General features: G+C 40.6%; 1 long non-coding RNA gene across 4 annotated transcripts; it reads left to right on the plus strand.

The window, feature by feature from the left end:
* The first annotated feature begins 406 nt into the window (after nt 1–406).
* LOC148214382 (uncharacterized) lies at nt 407–14,084 on the plus strand. 4 transcript variants are annotated; one of them, XR_015798186.1, is made up of 5 exons: nt 407–5,365; nt 5,913–6,191; nt 8,160–11,225; nt 11,865–11,985; nt 12,879–14,084. It is a non-coding gene; the product is annotated as an uncharacterized LOC148214382 (long non-coding RNA). The 4 variants fall into 4 exon arrangements; XR_015798188.1 differs by lacking the exon at nt 5,913–6,191 and having other exon boundaries at nt 407–2,668; nt 3,478–3,545; XR_015798185.1 differs by having other exon boundaries at nt 407–6,191.
* The last annotated feature ends 2,825 nt before the right edge of the window (nt 14,085–16,909 follow it).

Below are 16,909 nucleotides of genomic sequence, written 5' to 3' on the forward strand. Positions count from 1 at the left end.
TAGTTTGGGATCATGACCTCTAAAGGACTCCTTTATCAGCTATAAACTGCATGTTTGTTTATTTATTTATCATTATTTGTGTATCAAATTTGTCACCACCCATCTCATTAGAAAACGACTCTGGGCGGTTTACAGGAAAAATAAATATTAATTAAACATACAGTGTAACAATTAGTCCTAAATAAATAGTAAGTAACTTCCAAGATAATTGATGGTAGCTAAAAATTATTAGGCTTGGGGAATGTCATCAGGGCGCCAACCACCCCCAGGGTTGATTGAAACTCTTCTTGCCCCAAGCAAGCTGACCGAACCAGGTCTTCAGTTCTTTCTGGAAAGCTGGGAGGGTAGGGGCCTGCCACACTTCTGGGGGGAGAATGTTCCAAAGGGGGGGGGCAACAGCAGAGAAGGGTCTCCTCCTGGGCCCCACCATCCGACATTCTCTCACTGATGGAGTCTGTAACATGCCCTCTCTGCCTGACTGGGTGGGACAGGTCGATGTGACAGGGGTAAGACGGTCCCTTAGGTAGCCTGGATCCACGCCATGTAGGGCTTTATTTTTTATTTTTATTATTATTATTATTTTAAATTTTATTCAGTTTTCCACAAAAGTTAAAATACAAAAGAGTCAAGAAAAAAAGAAGGGGGAAAAACAGTAAAAAGAAGAAAAGAAAGAAAAAGGAGATGGGGGAGAAAAAAGAACACAAGAAAAAGAGAGTAGCTTCCGACTGTCCTTGGTACAGGTATAGATAGAAAATGTATTTGCCTCTTACCCTAATATCGAAACATTTACGTAGTAAGAAATAATCTAATCTAATATTGAGAAAGATTCCTAAAAATTAATCTATTTGAATAATGCATATAATTTGTACGCGATATTTCTATAGGTATAACATCAATCAGCAAATCCCAAAGTCAAAATTGGATTTTTTTGAGTATCAAGCAAAAAGTCTAAGAGTGGTTTCCAATTAGAGACAAAGTCAAACAGTGCCCTGTCTTTGAGCAAAGCAGTAAGTTTCACCATCTCAGCCAATTCCATTAATTTCAATGTCATTCTTCAGCAGTAGGTATTTGTATATCCTTCCATTTTTGCACATATAAAAGTCTCACCGCAGTTATCATATAAAGATATCTGTGCTGTCTTTCCATTTGTTTATCCATCAAACCTAAAAGAAAGATCTCTGGTTTCAACTGCAAATCTGTTTTCAAGATCTTTTGAATCAAAGTATATATCATATTCCAATATTTCTTAGCCTTTTCACAAGTCCACCATAAGTGATAGAATGTACCTTCACAATGGTTACATTTCCAACAGACATCTGAGATACCTTTATACGTCTTTGACAATTTATCTGGTGTCAAATACCAACGGTACATCATTTTATAAAAATGTTCTTATAATTAAGAGGCCATGTAGGGCTTTAAAAGTAATAACCAACACCTTGAATTGGACGAGGAAGCAAACTGTGACCCAGTGCAGCTCCCGCAGCAAAGGTGTTATATGTGCCATCCTTGGGGCACCCAAGATTGTCTGTGTGTCTGAATTTTGAACCAGTTGTAGCTTCCAGATACTCTTCAAGGGAAGCCCCATGTAGAGCGCATTGCAATAGTCTATACAGGAGAAGATCAGGGTGTGAGTGACTGACCAGAGGGCCTCCTGATCCAGGAAAGGACATAACTGGCGCACCACATGAACATGTTGAGTTTATGTTCAATGTTCTGGGAAAGTATGCTTAGCTGGAACAAAGGAAAGGGACTTTTTGGCTGGTAGCACTTATATCCAGAATTTTCTTAAGGAAGCCCATTTTGTTTTCTCCATAATGACCTTCAGTAAAGACATGATGGTATATCCTAGGTATCTGCGCTCTGAATGGCTACTTTTCCAAACATAGTTTTTAGCAATTTTTTTAACCACTCTTTTCTTGAATATGCTACTTGAACATTTTATTATATATGTTTTTTGTTGTTGTTTTATTATTATTATTAGCTACCTTGAGTTCTCTACAGGAAGGACAACATATAAATGGGTATGTATAAATATAGAGAGCCAGTTTGGTGTAGTGGTTAAGGCACCAGGCTAGAAACTAGGAGATTGTGAGTTCCAATCCTGCCTTAGGCACAAAGCCAGCTGGGTGACTTTGGGCCAGTCACTCTCCCTCAGCCCTAGGAAGGAGGCAAGGGCAAACCACTTCCTAAAACATTGCCAAGAAAACTGCAGGGACTTGTCCAGGCAGCTGGCAGGAGTTAACACTGACTCAAAGGCACACAGACAAAGAAGTATATACAATATATATACATGTGTACATCTGTTCAGATATACACTTGTGAGAAAACTGAGTCATTTTCATGTCAACCACTGAATTTAAAAGTTGCTACTTGTAAATTCAATGAAGTAGGTGAAGTAGGTGGTTTCCTCAACTATGAATTACAGGGTAACTTAAATAATGTTTGATCACCCTAAGGTATGCATATGTCCTGCTCACAGGTATGCCTTGCTAGCTAATTAAGGGGTTTCATAATTATTTTCATATCCCATTATTATGTCCTGTAATTTCAACATGTTAACTGAAAGATGATTCATATGTGTCTGAAATTCAGATATAACCTTGAACCAGAGATATAAAGATACATCCATTGTGTCCTCTACAACGTGATACGTGAATAAAACCAAGTAAGCTTTATTCATTTTCTAGAGTTATGTATACCTGCTTTGCATCTAGAAGGCAAAGAGATGTTAAGCAATGTGTTAATGACTAGGATGGTTTTAATAGATGATAAGTTAATGGAGAATAAAATTATTAATGGCTATTACGATGGCCTTCTTTCTGCTACAGAAGGCCAATACTTTATAATCATCTGTACTAATCTGAGTCAGTATATAATTGATTACCAGTAAAATGAGAAGATGGCTATTAACTTCCTTTATGTCTTCTTTGAGGGCTTCATAGAGGCCTCTCGTCACTGGGAAGAAGGATGCTGTACATGCTAAGGCAGGCTTAAATGAAGACAAAAACTCTATGGTTTCATTTCCAGGGCTGGATCAGATCAAGGGCCTACATTTTTTCCCCAGTGGCCCCTCAAATGTATCTCAAGTCCGCAAACAGCTATAGTAGAGTTTGACCTATGGCTAGAAAACAGCAATTGAAGGGCATCATTGGTTTAAGAGCAATAAAAGCAATAAAAAGGGGAAGCTGAATTGTGGGTTAAATTTACCTATATCTGCTCAGAGATCTAAGGGAATGAACTTGGTGATTCTGTAGAGAAAACATTGTTAAAATAAGTGGAGGAGGGACAAATAAAAGCAGTACTGCTGTTGGTGACTATTATTGCCCGCCCACTTAGGAAGAAGATATGGATGAATTTCCAAACAAAATGAGAGAATTTGAAAGAGGCATGAAGTAATAGCCATGGGGGACTTTAATTAGCCTTGGTCCTTCCAGGAAATTCCTATGTGGTATTACTGACCACTGTCTCTTTCAGGGAAAGGAGGAGGTGCAAGAGGATCCTGATCTTGATACTCAAAACAGGGAAGACTTAATTGACGAGGTGTAAGTAGCAAGAAAAGTGAAAAAAAGAATTTGTGTAATATAATATTAGAGTTTTTGATTTTAAGCTAAAGCTGAGTGTCATACACAGGGCAATAGTAGTTAAGTTCAACGGAAGAAGAAGCAACTAAAAGGAGCTCAGGGTGTTCCTAGGAATTCCTAGGAAAGGAGATACTAAAAATACAATTTTAAACAATTCCAACGTGTGAAAAATGGAAGAACATCTTGGGAAAGCTTAGGAAAGATCTGAAAGGAGAAATGTAGGAGATGAAAAGAGGACCTAATCATCCAGGAATAGTTCAGGCAGTTAGCCCATAACTATAGGGAGATTGTTTGGAAAATCAAGAATGAGTTGAAGATGGGGAAGGACGCTAAGAACAACAAAAGACTCGGATCTTCTCCATGCTTGCAATATGCAGCGCTATGATTGGTGAGTGTTCTTCCTACCAGTTGATGGCATGCTGAAGAGGCCGGGCAGCAGAGCCAGAGGAATCTACGAATCACTTTGCTTCTTGCAAACTGCACACAACACACATAATCAGGAGAGTATTGTTCAGCAGTGAGTCAGAACGGAGTCAATAAAAGCAGGATTCAGATCAGCAGTGACAGCAGCCAATTTCACAGCAGTTTTATTTTCTGCTGATCTAAGGACCACACTTTAATTAGGCACTAGTAAAAGCTGACTTGGAAGGGGCCATCAAGTCTAACCCTGCTCAGTGTAGGAATCCAAATTAAAGCATCCCCAGCATGTCTCTCCAGCCTCCACTTAAACACATCCACTGAAGGAGACCTACCACCTCTCTGGGCAATTGATTTATTCCATCAACAGCATCCCCGCATGTTCTCCTGGATCCACGCTAGAGCATCTCTTCCCTCTCTTTCCGCACGCATACGCATTGCTGGTGATCTCCCTCGGCTACGCTGTGTACGTTTTTGTACATCCTGTATGTGTGTGAACATTTCTCCACGGTTTTGCAAAAGATCCCAAAAGGCAACTTGAGTGGAAGTGATGGGATTGCTTGTTGAAAAAAAAATGAGATCAATAATTGATATCACACTTAAAAACCGATCCCAACTTGTTTCCCAATCAACATGGCAGCAAAGCTCTGTTCCTTCCAAACCTCTGCAACTGATAATGTTTGGGTACTAGTGTCAGCCTTTCGAGGTAGTTCAGACAAGAAGCACAAACCATGAATACTAACACTCCCTTTATTGTAAGGTGACAGTAATAGAATCTGGCAAGTCTGAAAGCATTTCTCCCCTCTTTTATTTTTACTTTCCAGAAAACTAGGAAGAGTCCCTTCTGAGATGCTTCCCACCTCCCTTTTCCTTCTGTGGGCTGAGATACCTTTTGCATAATGGTTGTCTAGTCTGCAGCTCTTCCTCCTGTCTCCCAAGGTCATTCTCACATACCATTACAACTAGCAACTCTACACTTGGGGACCTTTTCACATTGAAAAGTCAAGCCTTCAGAGGAAGGGTGAGGCTAGAATCACCATACAATCTATTTAAGATTTGCTGCAAATTGTTTGGGTACCCACCCAACAGCGCAGCATTGTCAAACAACAACCAAAACCCTACATTCGCATCCTCAACCAATCACACGTCTCTAACAATACCATAAACATTTCTCATATATTTACGCATGAATATATTAAATAATGGGGACCCAGGAAGATCACACATCTTTGTCTACTCCCTGTTCAGCACTGAACCATTTGTTAAGCATTCCATTTTTCTCATGCAGCCTTTGTTTCCATCATATGCATCTCTTGTTGCATTCAGCAACCAACCTTCAAGTCCATATTCACGCAAAACATTCCGTAAGTTGAGCCTTTATGCTTTATTACACACTTTCTCTCAATCTACAAATGTACAGTGAACTTTATTTCAAAATACAGCATGTTTATCTGTCCTCAGGTGTGTTCCAGTATGGAAATCCCTTAGCCTAAGCCCAACTGCCTATGTAGCACTCTTGATGTAAGTTCTGGAACACTCCACGGCTTGCTCAATCAGGTCTATTGAGTGCTTGCAACAGGCACATGTTCATTCATGCACACATTTTAAAAAGTAGCATATGATTGCAGATGTTCTGCCCAGATAATATTATCAAAGGCACTCCGCAGGTCAAAGTTAAGGATTATTAACTGAAGGTTGTTATTAGTATGGGGCAAGGAGACACTATGGAAATTATATTCCTTCTGATTATGGCCCTTTTTGGGAGCTACTACACTGTAATTTCACTTCAAAGAATCAAATTACATATGTCATGGATGACATAAGAAGTGACCTTTTTTATTTTTAAGATAAGAATTTTATCAAATTATAACACAGAGTAGGATGGCTATTAACTTCCTTTTCCTGATTTAGGGATATTTGCCTGGGGATACTGGCTTCATTCTCCCAAACCAGACTCACATTGCTGCACATTTGTACTCACTGCTGTTGTACTTAATAACAGTGAAGAGTCTTTTTGAGCTGACCAGCTCTCCTCCAGCTGACCAGTGGGAGGAAAGGGAAAAACACTGAAACTGGCAGTCTGCAAGGATCAATTCTGAAGGAGATTGCACAGTGAAAGAGGCCGGTAGTGACATGTATGAAAAAGTAAAAATTCACAGGAATGGCAAAGATGATCTTCAGAAGCCCCAGGTACCATTAGAAGAAAAGATTGATGTATGTATCATGGGAAGACTGAATCAAGATGCCTCTATTCTAGATTTTGCCTCTTCCATGAATTCTAGGTGGCCTTATGCAGATTCTTCTTCTTCTCAACCTTGGCCTTCCTATTTTCAAGATGAAAATAATATTTATCAGTTTAATGGAAACACTACAGTGGCCATAATACTCTTCGAACTTTCAGATGTGTTTAGATGACCAAGATTCAGATCAAACTTAGGCAGGTAGCTCAGAGATTCCCTTGCTTGGTCCCATCACTAACCCTAACCCTAAGCTGTGATAGGAAAATGGGAATTGAGTGATACCCATGAAGGTATCCTATTCTCACCTCCTTGGAGGAAGGTTGAGATATAAGTTTAATATATACTTGAACAATTAATGCTGTATGAATGCTTATCATTACTGAGATTCAAAACAACTTCAATGTTACCTTGAACTTAGGCCAGTAAAGATTAGATCTTTCCTTGACAAGCTGAGTAGTGCTTACAATGATTCATGTTTAAAAATAGGTTTAGGAGAGTTCACTGAATCTCTCTGTCAGCTTGGTGCTTTGTAAAAATTGTCAGAAATAATCAGGAGTGTGTGTGTACTCCTGTTAGGAATTAAATCATTCAAACGTCTGCATTAAGGTAAGCCATTTCTTTCATCAGTTGAGCAAGCCTATTCATAATCTGTCCTGTGACTGACTTCCGACATTGTATTAAATTATAATGTGACTTATAATGGTGTTAAAACAAGCCACTGTAAATCACTGGCAAGTGATCTGTGAATCCAGCCACTGTGGCTAATGCAACAAATCATGGCTAAACAAAAAATGATGTAGTGTTATTGGGAAAGCAGAGACTGTTTTCCTGAAAGCATGAGGATGGATTGATGAAGCTTCTCTTGACTAAGCCAAGCCATAGCTGCTTATGCAGACTAGCAGTTGTTCTCTGAGTTTTGATGGCACAGATCCTTAGTAGGAGATCCTGCAAAAAAACAAAACAAAAATAACCATGCAGTGTACTCCAAATTTCCATGGAGATCTGGTTCTCCCTGAACATAGGAAGTTGCCCTATATGTGGACTTCAGTTCTGAGAATTCTCAGCAATGGTCATGCTGGCTGGGGAGTTGTGGGAATTGAAGTCCACAAATCTAGAAGTTGCCAAGTTACCAATGATATTTCGTATCCTCTGTGTGACAATAGCTATTTACTCACACCTGCTACCTAATCTATTTAATCAGAGATGGCTTGGATAGAATCAAGGATCTTCTGTTGAAAAAAACAGGTGTTCTCCCACTGAATTATTCCCCCCATCCCCCAGTTAGGAACAAGAGCCTAGAAATAAAACGGCAAATTATTTTCTTACTCTTCTTTGGTCTCTTTCCATTCATAATGGAATGAAAGCATCTTTTGTTAGCTTTTATGTAATATACTACACATGTATGGCATTTCAAAGCAAGGCACAGAATGATCCAGCTTAATTACATGATCGGGTCACATTCAGAGAAAGGCTGTGTTATGGATTAAATGGCAGGAGCTGTTCTGAATGCAGTCTCTGCTGCAAAGACTCAATGTGGGTTCCTTCCTCATTCCTAGGTAGAATCATTCTGGATTACAGATTCCATTCACTCGTCTTTTGTTCAGAAACCATTGCTTGCCTTTCTGATTTCCTTGTGCAGTTTAATTGATGAGAATGTGATTAGAATTATGGATTGTTTAGCATATATAGAGAGTTGGAAGTTAATTGCCGAAGATTATGATCAGTGTATGACAGGAGTAAAACACACATGAGAATAATCAAAGGTTTAGGTAATTACTGAACATGGAGCAGAGAGTACGATAAGAATGTGTGATATTCTTACTTAGCTATTTAAAGTATTTCTGGACAAATATATAATAAATGTTTGCAGTGATGTTAGAAGAGTATTGACTGAGGACATGATGTGGTTGTATTACAGGTAAACTTTACTTACCATCTGCAGTTGGGACTGGCATCTCCGTCGCTAAGCAATGTGGTCATAAAGCAAAATGTCATGTGACCATGCTGAGTCACAACGGCAGTTCTGGCTACGGTTGTTAAGTGAATCTGCACAGTCATTAAGTGAGATGTCATGTGACCACGACTTGCAACCTCTCGCTGGCTTCCCCATTGACTTTGCTTGTTGGAAGCCGTCTGTGAGGGTCACAAATGGCAATCACAGGACCACACATTGTAAATGTGCACCAGTTGCCAAGTACCTGAATCACAATCATGTGACAGCGGGGATCCTGCAATGGCTGCAACTTCAAGGACTGGTCATAAATCTTCTTTTTCAGTGCTATCCGAACGTCAAACAGTTGCTGAACAAATGGTCAGTAAGGAATGACTACCTGTATTGTATGTAGTTTTGCTGGCTAAATATTAGGACAATTTGCAGCAAGGCTTAGGTAGACTGTATGATAAAAGAATGGATGTGAAAAGATCCAGGTAATTGAATTTGACATGGAAAATGGAGGGAGTAATTTCAGGTTATCCATAAATGGCAAAAAAAACTAGAAAAAGTAAATGAATTTGTGAATCTTGGTAGAATGTGTGCTAAAGAAGGGGAGATGGATAGAGAAATTTTTAAAAATGCAGCGCTGGTAGAAAAGTTGTGGGTGTTACATAATCTGTTGTGCAAAGTTGTTCACTGAGGAATTTTCCAGAAAATTCTCTGGGATCAAAATTTTCTGTGGAAAATGTTTGGCTTCAAGCAATCTTGGTAGTATCAATATGCTGCTTTGTTGCTTTTTGCCTATTGCCCAACATTGTTTTCAACATTCCAATAGAATAATTTTTCTCTACAAATTTTAGTTTTTAGTTTCTTTGAATGTACTGTTAAATGTCATAACATGACCTGGATTTAATTTTTTTCACATGAAATAATGTAGTCCCAGTGCTAGTGCTTGTGCAATATTGAAATGAATATGTTAATTGGAATCATGTTTATTTATATGAAGGCATTTCTCCCAAATTTTCTGGAAAATGGTCTAATTTACAATTTTTCAGAAAACCCATCTCTCTCTGCTGTTGTGAAGAATCGGGGCTTGTTGAATGAAGCACCCTCAGCACTTACAATAATTAAAAACAGATAAACACAGAAGCATTTACTGTACAATAAAAACATCCATTGTGTGGCTAAAATTACAATTAAAACCTTAAAGCTATAAACATAGGATATATCAAACAATACTGGCATCCTATCATTTACTGTAAGCCCTCAAGAATAGCTCACTTTTCAAAAATTTCTAGAAGGCAAAAACTGTAGGGGTCATCCTGGTTTGCATTGGAAGGCTAATCTATAGTGTAGGCGCTGCCCCTGGAAAGTATTGCCTACAGGCTTCTACACCATGGACTTTGTAGAAATGAGGGGATTGCTGGCAGCTTCTCCTGGGACATAGAAGTTGGGAAAGTCAATTCTGGTTAGAGCTGGCAGTCTTGGAAGTCCCTCAGTGTCAAGACATGTAGGGCTTGCTTGCTCATTTGCTCATTCATTCATTCATTCATTCATTCATTCATTCATTCATTCATTCATTCATTCATCTATCTTATCTAGTTAGCATGTTTCCTTTGCCCATAATATTTTCTTTCAGAGACAAAATTTCCATATTATGAAAAGTATATGGAAGACAAAACTCTCTGCAAACCAAATTATCCCTGCTTGTCAGATTCAAACTTTTAGTCCTAGATCATCCCTTCTCCATCTCTTCCCCTGTCACGACCCTCTGATAAGAATGACTTAGTTGGATTAAACTTGTAAGATCAACACTGTTGGGAGCCTTTCACTTCTATGAGTGGCAGAACCAACCATGTATGACCTTCCAAAAATTCACTAACTGTATTATAGCTCTGAGGGCCAGAGTAGGGGGAGTGGTTAAGGCACCAGGTTAGAACCAGGAAACTGAGTTCTAGTCCTACCTTAGGCATGAAACCAGCTGGGAGAAAGGCAATGGGAAACCACTTCTGAAAACCTTGCCAAGAAAATTCCAGGGATTAGTCTAGGCAGTCACCTGGAGTCAAGACTGACTCAAAGGTACACATGTATTATAGCTCTAACTTGTTGCTAATTTTGCTTCCAACTCATTACTTGTATCAACACAGCTCTTACCTTTCAAACCGATAAAACTGTATACCGTATCTGTGTTAATTCCTCCCCTTACCTCTCCTTCCTCTGTTGTTTTCTTTTTCTTACATGTTGGATTGTAAACTCCTTGAGGCAGAAGCCCGCAGGTGTGTATAGTTTAAAATGCCATGCAGGTTGATACTGCCCATATGTAGATGGCACCCATGGATACGACAGTAAAATGTTGTTTCAAACATGTCTGAAAGGTTCCAAGGCTTCACGGTTCTCATCTGAAATAATGTAACCTTTTGGATGAAAACACTGACATTTTGCAAGATTTCTTGGCTTTTTTTAAATGATGAAATCTTGGATTATTAAAAACATATTTTAAAAACTCTTATTATTTGGCATCCTGCTGTTACACAAAAAAGCCTCTTGTTGACCTCTGTGTGATGCTGTATAAATTTGTAAGTATTAAATACCAAGAGTAATGCCAACTTCACAATGCTTCACATTATGTTGAATCTCTACTAAGGCCAATTTATGGAAGGAAGGGGGGAAATCAGATTCAAATCATTGTCCCAAATGGACATCAACTCTGTTACTTTTTATTTTGGCTCCATAGCAAAGTGGAAGAGTCTTTTCTTCTCTCAGTTCATAAATGATAGGCTCTCACTGTTTTTCCCTGCTGGCTGTATTCTTCTTGGCCATTCTTTTGGAAGCTTAGAATGAACTGCAATATTTCACTTCCAAGAAATTTCAACATCCTGCCACAAATGATGGTATAAAAACGGAGAGAATCGTCTGTTGTTCAGTCTGGAGCAAAGACTGTCCTTGAACCCATCAGCTCTTTGCATCCATCGTGAACTATGAGAATGAAGACTTCTTTGCCTACTCCAGCAGCCTTTCTGGTCCTTGCTGCCTTCTTATTTCAGGCTCAGGGTGAGTACCATGAATTCTCATGCTGTTCCTTAAACACTCCTTTGTATTCACAGAAAGGTTGCCTGTCAACTCACATGAACTAGTTACCTCTACATTTGTACTCTTGTGGTGGGAAAGTCCAGTCCCACTAAAGCAGGCTGGTTCCTGGAACCTTGTACCTGTTATTTAAGTTATTTCATGTGAAGAAGGAATAGCAGCTTAAAAGAGCTGTGCATGGTTGTTCCCAATGGGTCTGAGCATATGAATTAAAATCAGGGTAGATCCATGGGAAAAAACAAACCAAATTTCTTAGCAAAGCATTTTGAAATATCTTATTCTTCAAACCCATACCATAACGATCAAGCAAATATCTCTCAGCTTCAGCCTGGAGCTTGCTTTTTGAAAGGATGAATAGAAAAGATAAAAAAAAAATCCAGACAAACAGACAAAAAAGTGTGTGTGTGGGGGGGGGGAGCTTCATGAAATTTGCTGTCAATTCCTTTGTTTTGTTCTCACTAGCCCTGGAAAGTCTAACTGATGTATAGGCTTGAAGTTGTCATGATTCCTACACCTTTTTATGGGATGGGTGGGTTAAAGAAGAGACAGATCTGCTGGACAGGGAGATTAAAGCACAAAACTATTTTATTTCATTTGCTACAGAAAGTCTTGGCGTCCCATTAGTGCCAGAATGTTGTTTCTCCTTTATATCAAGACCCATTCCCCGGTCTATATTGTCATCATATGAATATACATCTCCGAAATGCCTTGTCCCTGGAGTTGTGTAAGTATGAAGTTCTTTTTATTTTTTAATCTGATACTAAATGCCAGATTTTACATTTTCCCGCTGTTGAGCAGCAAAGCAGCATGCATGTGTGCTAGAAATTCCAGATGTGCTGCAAGCATTTGCGATGTTAGGTCACTTTTCATGACTTGTTTTCCCACCACTCACATAAATCTCCTTGTAGTATTTGTGCTCCTTCTGTGTTTATTCCATAAGAGAATGGGAAGGACCCTGACCTGCCCCATACAACTCTAGATTACAGGCAAATTATTACATTTTGCTTAATTTTAAAATTATTATTATTAAATGTGTATGCCATCTGACTCCCAGCGACTCTGGGCGGTTACATTTAAATTATGTTAGATTATAATTAAATTATATTTAATTATAAAATTCCCCTCTTACCCCTATGGGTGGCAACGTGTCTTCCTCAATCTGGGGTCCTTTACCAGAGGCCCGGGAGTTCAAGGGTTCTGCACAGTATCTTAGCTGTTCCTAGCACTGAGCTCTTCTGGACAGAGAGCTTGGATGTGGTTCCTGGGATCTCTTGGAGCCCCTCTCCCAGCTTAGGAATGACAGTCCTGAGTGCTCCTACCACCACTGGGACCACTTTGGCCTTTACTTTCCACATTCTCTCTAGTCCTCCTTCAGGCCCTGGGACTTCTCCAGCTTCTCATGCTCCTTCTTCCTGATGTTGCTGTCACTTGGCACTGCTACATCTATCACTATCGTTGTCTTCTGGTCTTTGTCTACTACCACGATGTCTGGTTGATTGGCCAGTACCGGTCTGTCTGTCTGGATCTGGAAGTCCCACAGGATCTTAGCCCTGTTATATATATAATATTTTATATATTATTATAAATTGTAAGTTAAATTATATTTCTCCTTTGCAGATTTACCACTAGGAGAGGTATCAAAATCTGTGCTGATCCCTCATTGCAATGGACCCAAGATGTCATTCGCCATCTGGAGCAAAAATTAACACCTCCCCCCTCTTCCTAAGGAACTGAAGAGGAAGCACAGGCATCTATAAATTGGCAGAGGAGGAAGGGAAATTATATTTTCCCAGTTCACACATCCATAATCTATTCAAGAGATTTCATATTTCTACTTTGCAATTTGTGTGATATTCTGTTTAGACAAATGTTAGCTCTACTCTCAATGGATTCTATCAGCCTCTGCTTCCAGAACTACATGCTTTAAAAATCCTCTGGTTCTTAAAGCACTTCATACAAGCGTTTTGTTTATATGCTGCTTGTTTTCTTTATTGCAAATAAAAACTAAAATACTTTAATGCAAATCTTTGGGGTTGGAAAGACAGAAAGCATCTTTGAGACAGCAAGTATCCATGCTAAACTTTCTTTTCTTCTTGAGCTTGATTCTGAAGAAGTAAAGTTCCTGTGTACTGAATAAGGTGAAGTTATTTCCCAATACAACTGTTTGCCAACTCTGATTAAAAAGGGTACTCCTCTGAGTGTGAGCAGTTTTTGCATATCAAACTCAATTGTGATGCCATCATGTGTGTGTGTGTGTGTGTGTGAGTCAGTGTTGATTCTTGGCAACTGCCTGGAGAAGTCCCTGCAGTTTTCTTGGCAAGATTTCAGAAGTGGCTTGCCATTACCTGCTTCCTAGGGCTGAGAGAGTGACTGGCCCAAGGTCTCCCAGCTGGCTTCATGCCTAAAGTGGGACTAGAACATATGGTCTCCCAATTTCTAGCCTGCTGCCTTAACCACTACACCAAACTGGTTCTCAGAGCTATAAGACAGTTAGTGAAGTGTCAGAACCTGCATCACCCAACTGTTGTTGTTTTACATTGTATTGCATTCGTTGGGAGTTGGATTGATTTGTTTCTGCCACTTGTAACTAAGGAGGGGGTGGTGGCTGTTAATGGTTGTAAGGGGAGTTGGGAAGCAGCTTAACCATATATGGGCAATTTAGACTGGCTTGATTGACGGCCAGGCAGCTGGGGCCCAAAGAACCAGGCAGCTGGGGCCCAAAGAACCAGGAAGAAGCTCGGGGAGGAAGGAGAGAGGTCAACAACAGGTGAGGAGGAGTCACGACAACAGGCAATAAGGGGAGGGGGGATAAATAGAGGGAGGTTTACCCAAGGCGTTAGTTTTAGCAATGTTCTGTTTACAAGCTACATGTACACCTTAATAAAGAAGTATTTGTCTGAACCAAGACTGGTTGCGTAAGAATGCTTCAGAACTGAGAGTTGGACATCGTGGACTTGACATGAAGTTTTGGAAGGTCACACTGTAGATGGTTGATTCTGGTTCCCAATGGTGTTGATCTTACAAGCTTACTCCAACTAAGTTATTTTTATCAGAGGGTCCTGGCACCATCATGGCTAAAGGAAAAATGGAGTTTTCTTTTACTGCACAGATTCTCAAATGTATGGGAATAAGGAGAATAAATAGGTATGTGAAGTTGCATGGATGAGCTACTCTAAAAGTTCCCAGTAGATGGTTTGAATCTCATAGAGAAATACCTGGCTAGCCACATCTGAGGAGTCCCAATAAGGACAAAACTGGTCACGCGGTGACTCCTGGTAGTCAATGTATCTAAAAATATAATAATAAGTAATAGTAATACTACAGTGAGCAGGATCCATGAGCTCAAGCATTTCCAGGCGAATCAGCCAATCAGATGCAGGTTCCAGGACTTTAGCCTTTGGTCCAGCATTAGTTGCACCATTGAACAGACTCATTTTTGCAAAATAACTTCTGTTTTTGTCGCTGTCTGTTGGGCGATCCTCTTGACAGGAAGCCCCACCAGCCCTTCCATTTCCCAAGCTTTTCCTTCCATTTTTTTTTTTTTTGTCTGCGCTCAGTCATTGCTGACCCTGCAGTGACTGCTTGGACGAGTCTTTGCAGTTTTCAAGGCAATTGTTTTTCGGAAGTGGTTTGCCAGAGCCTCCTTCCTAGAGCAGAGCCCAGCTGGCGAGCGCAGGAGGCGGGGTTTCCGTTGCTTCGCGCCCTTTTCAGGCGCGTGGTTTTTCGCGCTTACCAGCAACTGCTCCCGACTCCTTTTTGCAAGGCGCTGCCAGCATTTTTCCTCCCACCGGAGTGAGAGTCCCCATTTATCTACTCACGTGAGTTTTCGAACTGTTGGGTTGACAGGAACTGGGGAGGAAACAGGAGCTCACCCTGTTTAACGCGAAGGCTGGATTCGAACCGCTGAAGCGTCGACCATTTCTGGCCGGCAACTTTCAGCGTCATTAAGCCGCTGCGCCACCGTGTCCCCCTTTTCCTTCCATATCAAAAGGAAATCAGAATGTTTCGGAATTGCTTTTACTTTGATTTTCAGATCTGTGGTGATATAGTGACCAGCAGGGGGGGAAAAAAGTTAATGGCATAGTGCTCTTGCCTGCGACTTCCAAACTGGCCAGTAACAAAAATTAGCTCGTACTCTTGCCCAACATGAAACGGAATGAAATAAACTGCTAGGCTGCTCCCCATTAGGATTCTAATGTTTGCTATTTATTTTATGGGTAGCACGGGAGGGAGGGGAGCAATGTAAAATAATGCCGGCAACAGCTCCCCACTTGCAGAAGCAGCAGCTCCATCACTACGGTGATTTAGTACCAAACCCCTAGGAAGAAAAGTGCTCAGTGGTTACAGTTATTTATTTATTTATTTATTTATTTATATATCACATTTATATAGCCGCCCATCTCACACAAAGCGACCCTGGGGAATTCTGGGAGTTGAAGTCCACACATTTTCAAGCTGCCAAGGTTGAGAAACCCTGCCCTAGGCACTATGAGATCAGGTCGCCATTGAATTGACAAGCAGGTGGGGCTCTGGATGGCGCAAGTGCAGCAGAAACTATGGGACAGGACGGTGGCTTACAAGAACTGGTATGTGCAGAAGACCAATGAAAGCTGGCAAAAGTTATACTACTGCAAGAAGAACGGCAAAGAAAGCTGTCGCAGAGGTCAAAGCCAATCACTACCGGGACTTATATGAGCCACTGGACACAAAGGAAGGTGAGAAAAAACATCGATCGACTAGCAAAAATGTGCACCAAGATGGCAAAAGATTCTGAACACAACATGTGTGTTAAGGACAAAAATGGACGGCAACTGCAAGATAAGCTCAAAATCCTGAAACGTTGGCAGCGACACTTTGACGAAATCTCTAACGTTGAATTTCCACACCTGCCAATTCCTGATGGCTCGGCTAACGCTGGCCCAATCCTGTGCATTATACCTGAAGAGGTTACCAAAGCTATCAGTGGCATGAAGAATTTGAAAGCACCTGGCCCGGACAACGTACTAGCAGATGTCTGGAAGTTGAAAGAACTTCGTGGCATAGCAACTGACTGGATGACAAATGTCTTCAGTGCCATTGTGGACTCTGGCCATGCACCTGCTGACATGGGCCACGACTATCACAGTTCCCCTCTTCAAGAACAAAGGCGACCCTTCACACTGCCCCAATTACTGACCAATCTGGCACCTGTCGCACAATGAGCATTTTTGAGTGGATCCTCAACCAGCGCCTCCATGACATTGTTGAAATCAGTATCAATCAACGCGGTTTTGTCAAAGGCTTGAGTACCACTGACGCCATATTTGTGGCTCGCATGCTCATGGAGAAGCATAGAGAAAAGAAGAAGTCATTACACCTGGCTTTCCTCGAGCTAGAAAAAGCTTTTGACTGTGTTCTGCAATAACTGATATGGTATGCGCTACATGACCACGGTGTGCCTGAGCTACTCATAAAATGGGTCCAGATGCTTTATCTCAATACCAGCAGCCAAGTATTATGTGCTGCTGGCCTTTCCAACAGCTTTCCTGTGAACGTTGGTATGCACCAAGGCTCAGCATTATCACCATTGTTGTTCATTCTCATCATGGATACCATCATGCAAGATCTGCTTCACAATGCCTCCTGGGCCTTGCTCTACACCAACAATG

Source organism: Python bivittatus, unplaced genomic scaffold, assembly GCF_059951505.1.
Source record: "Python bivittatus isolate LINGU-HERP-01145 unplaced genomic scaffold, Pbiv_v1 ctg000690_np1212, whole genome shotgun sequence".
NCBI classification, from domain to species: domain Eukaryota; kingdom Metazoa; phylum Chordata; class Lepidosauria; order Squamata; family Pythonidae; genus Python; species Python bivittatus.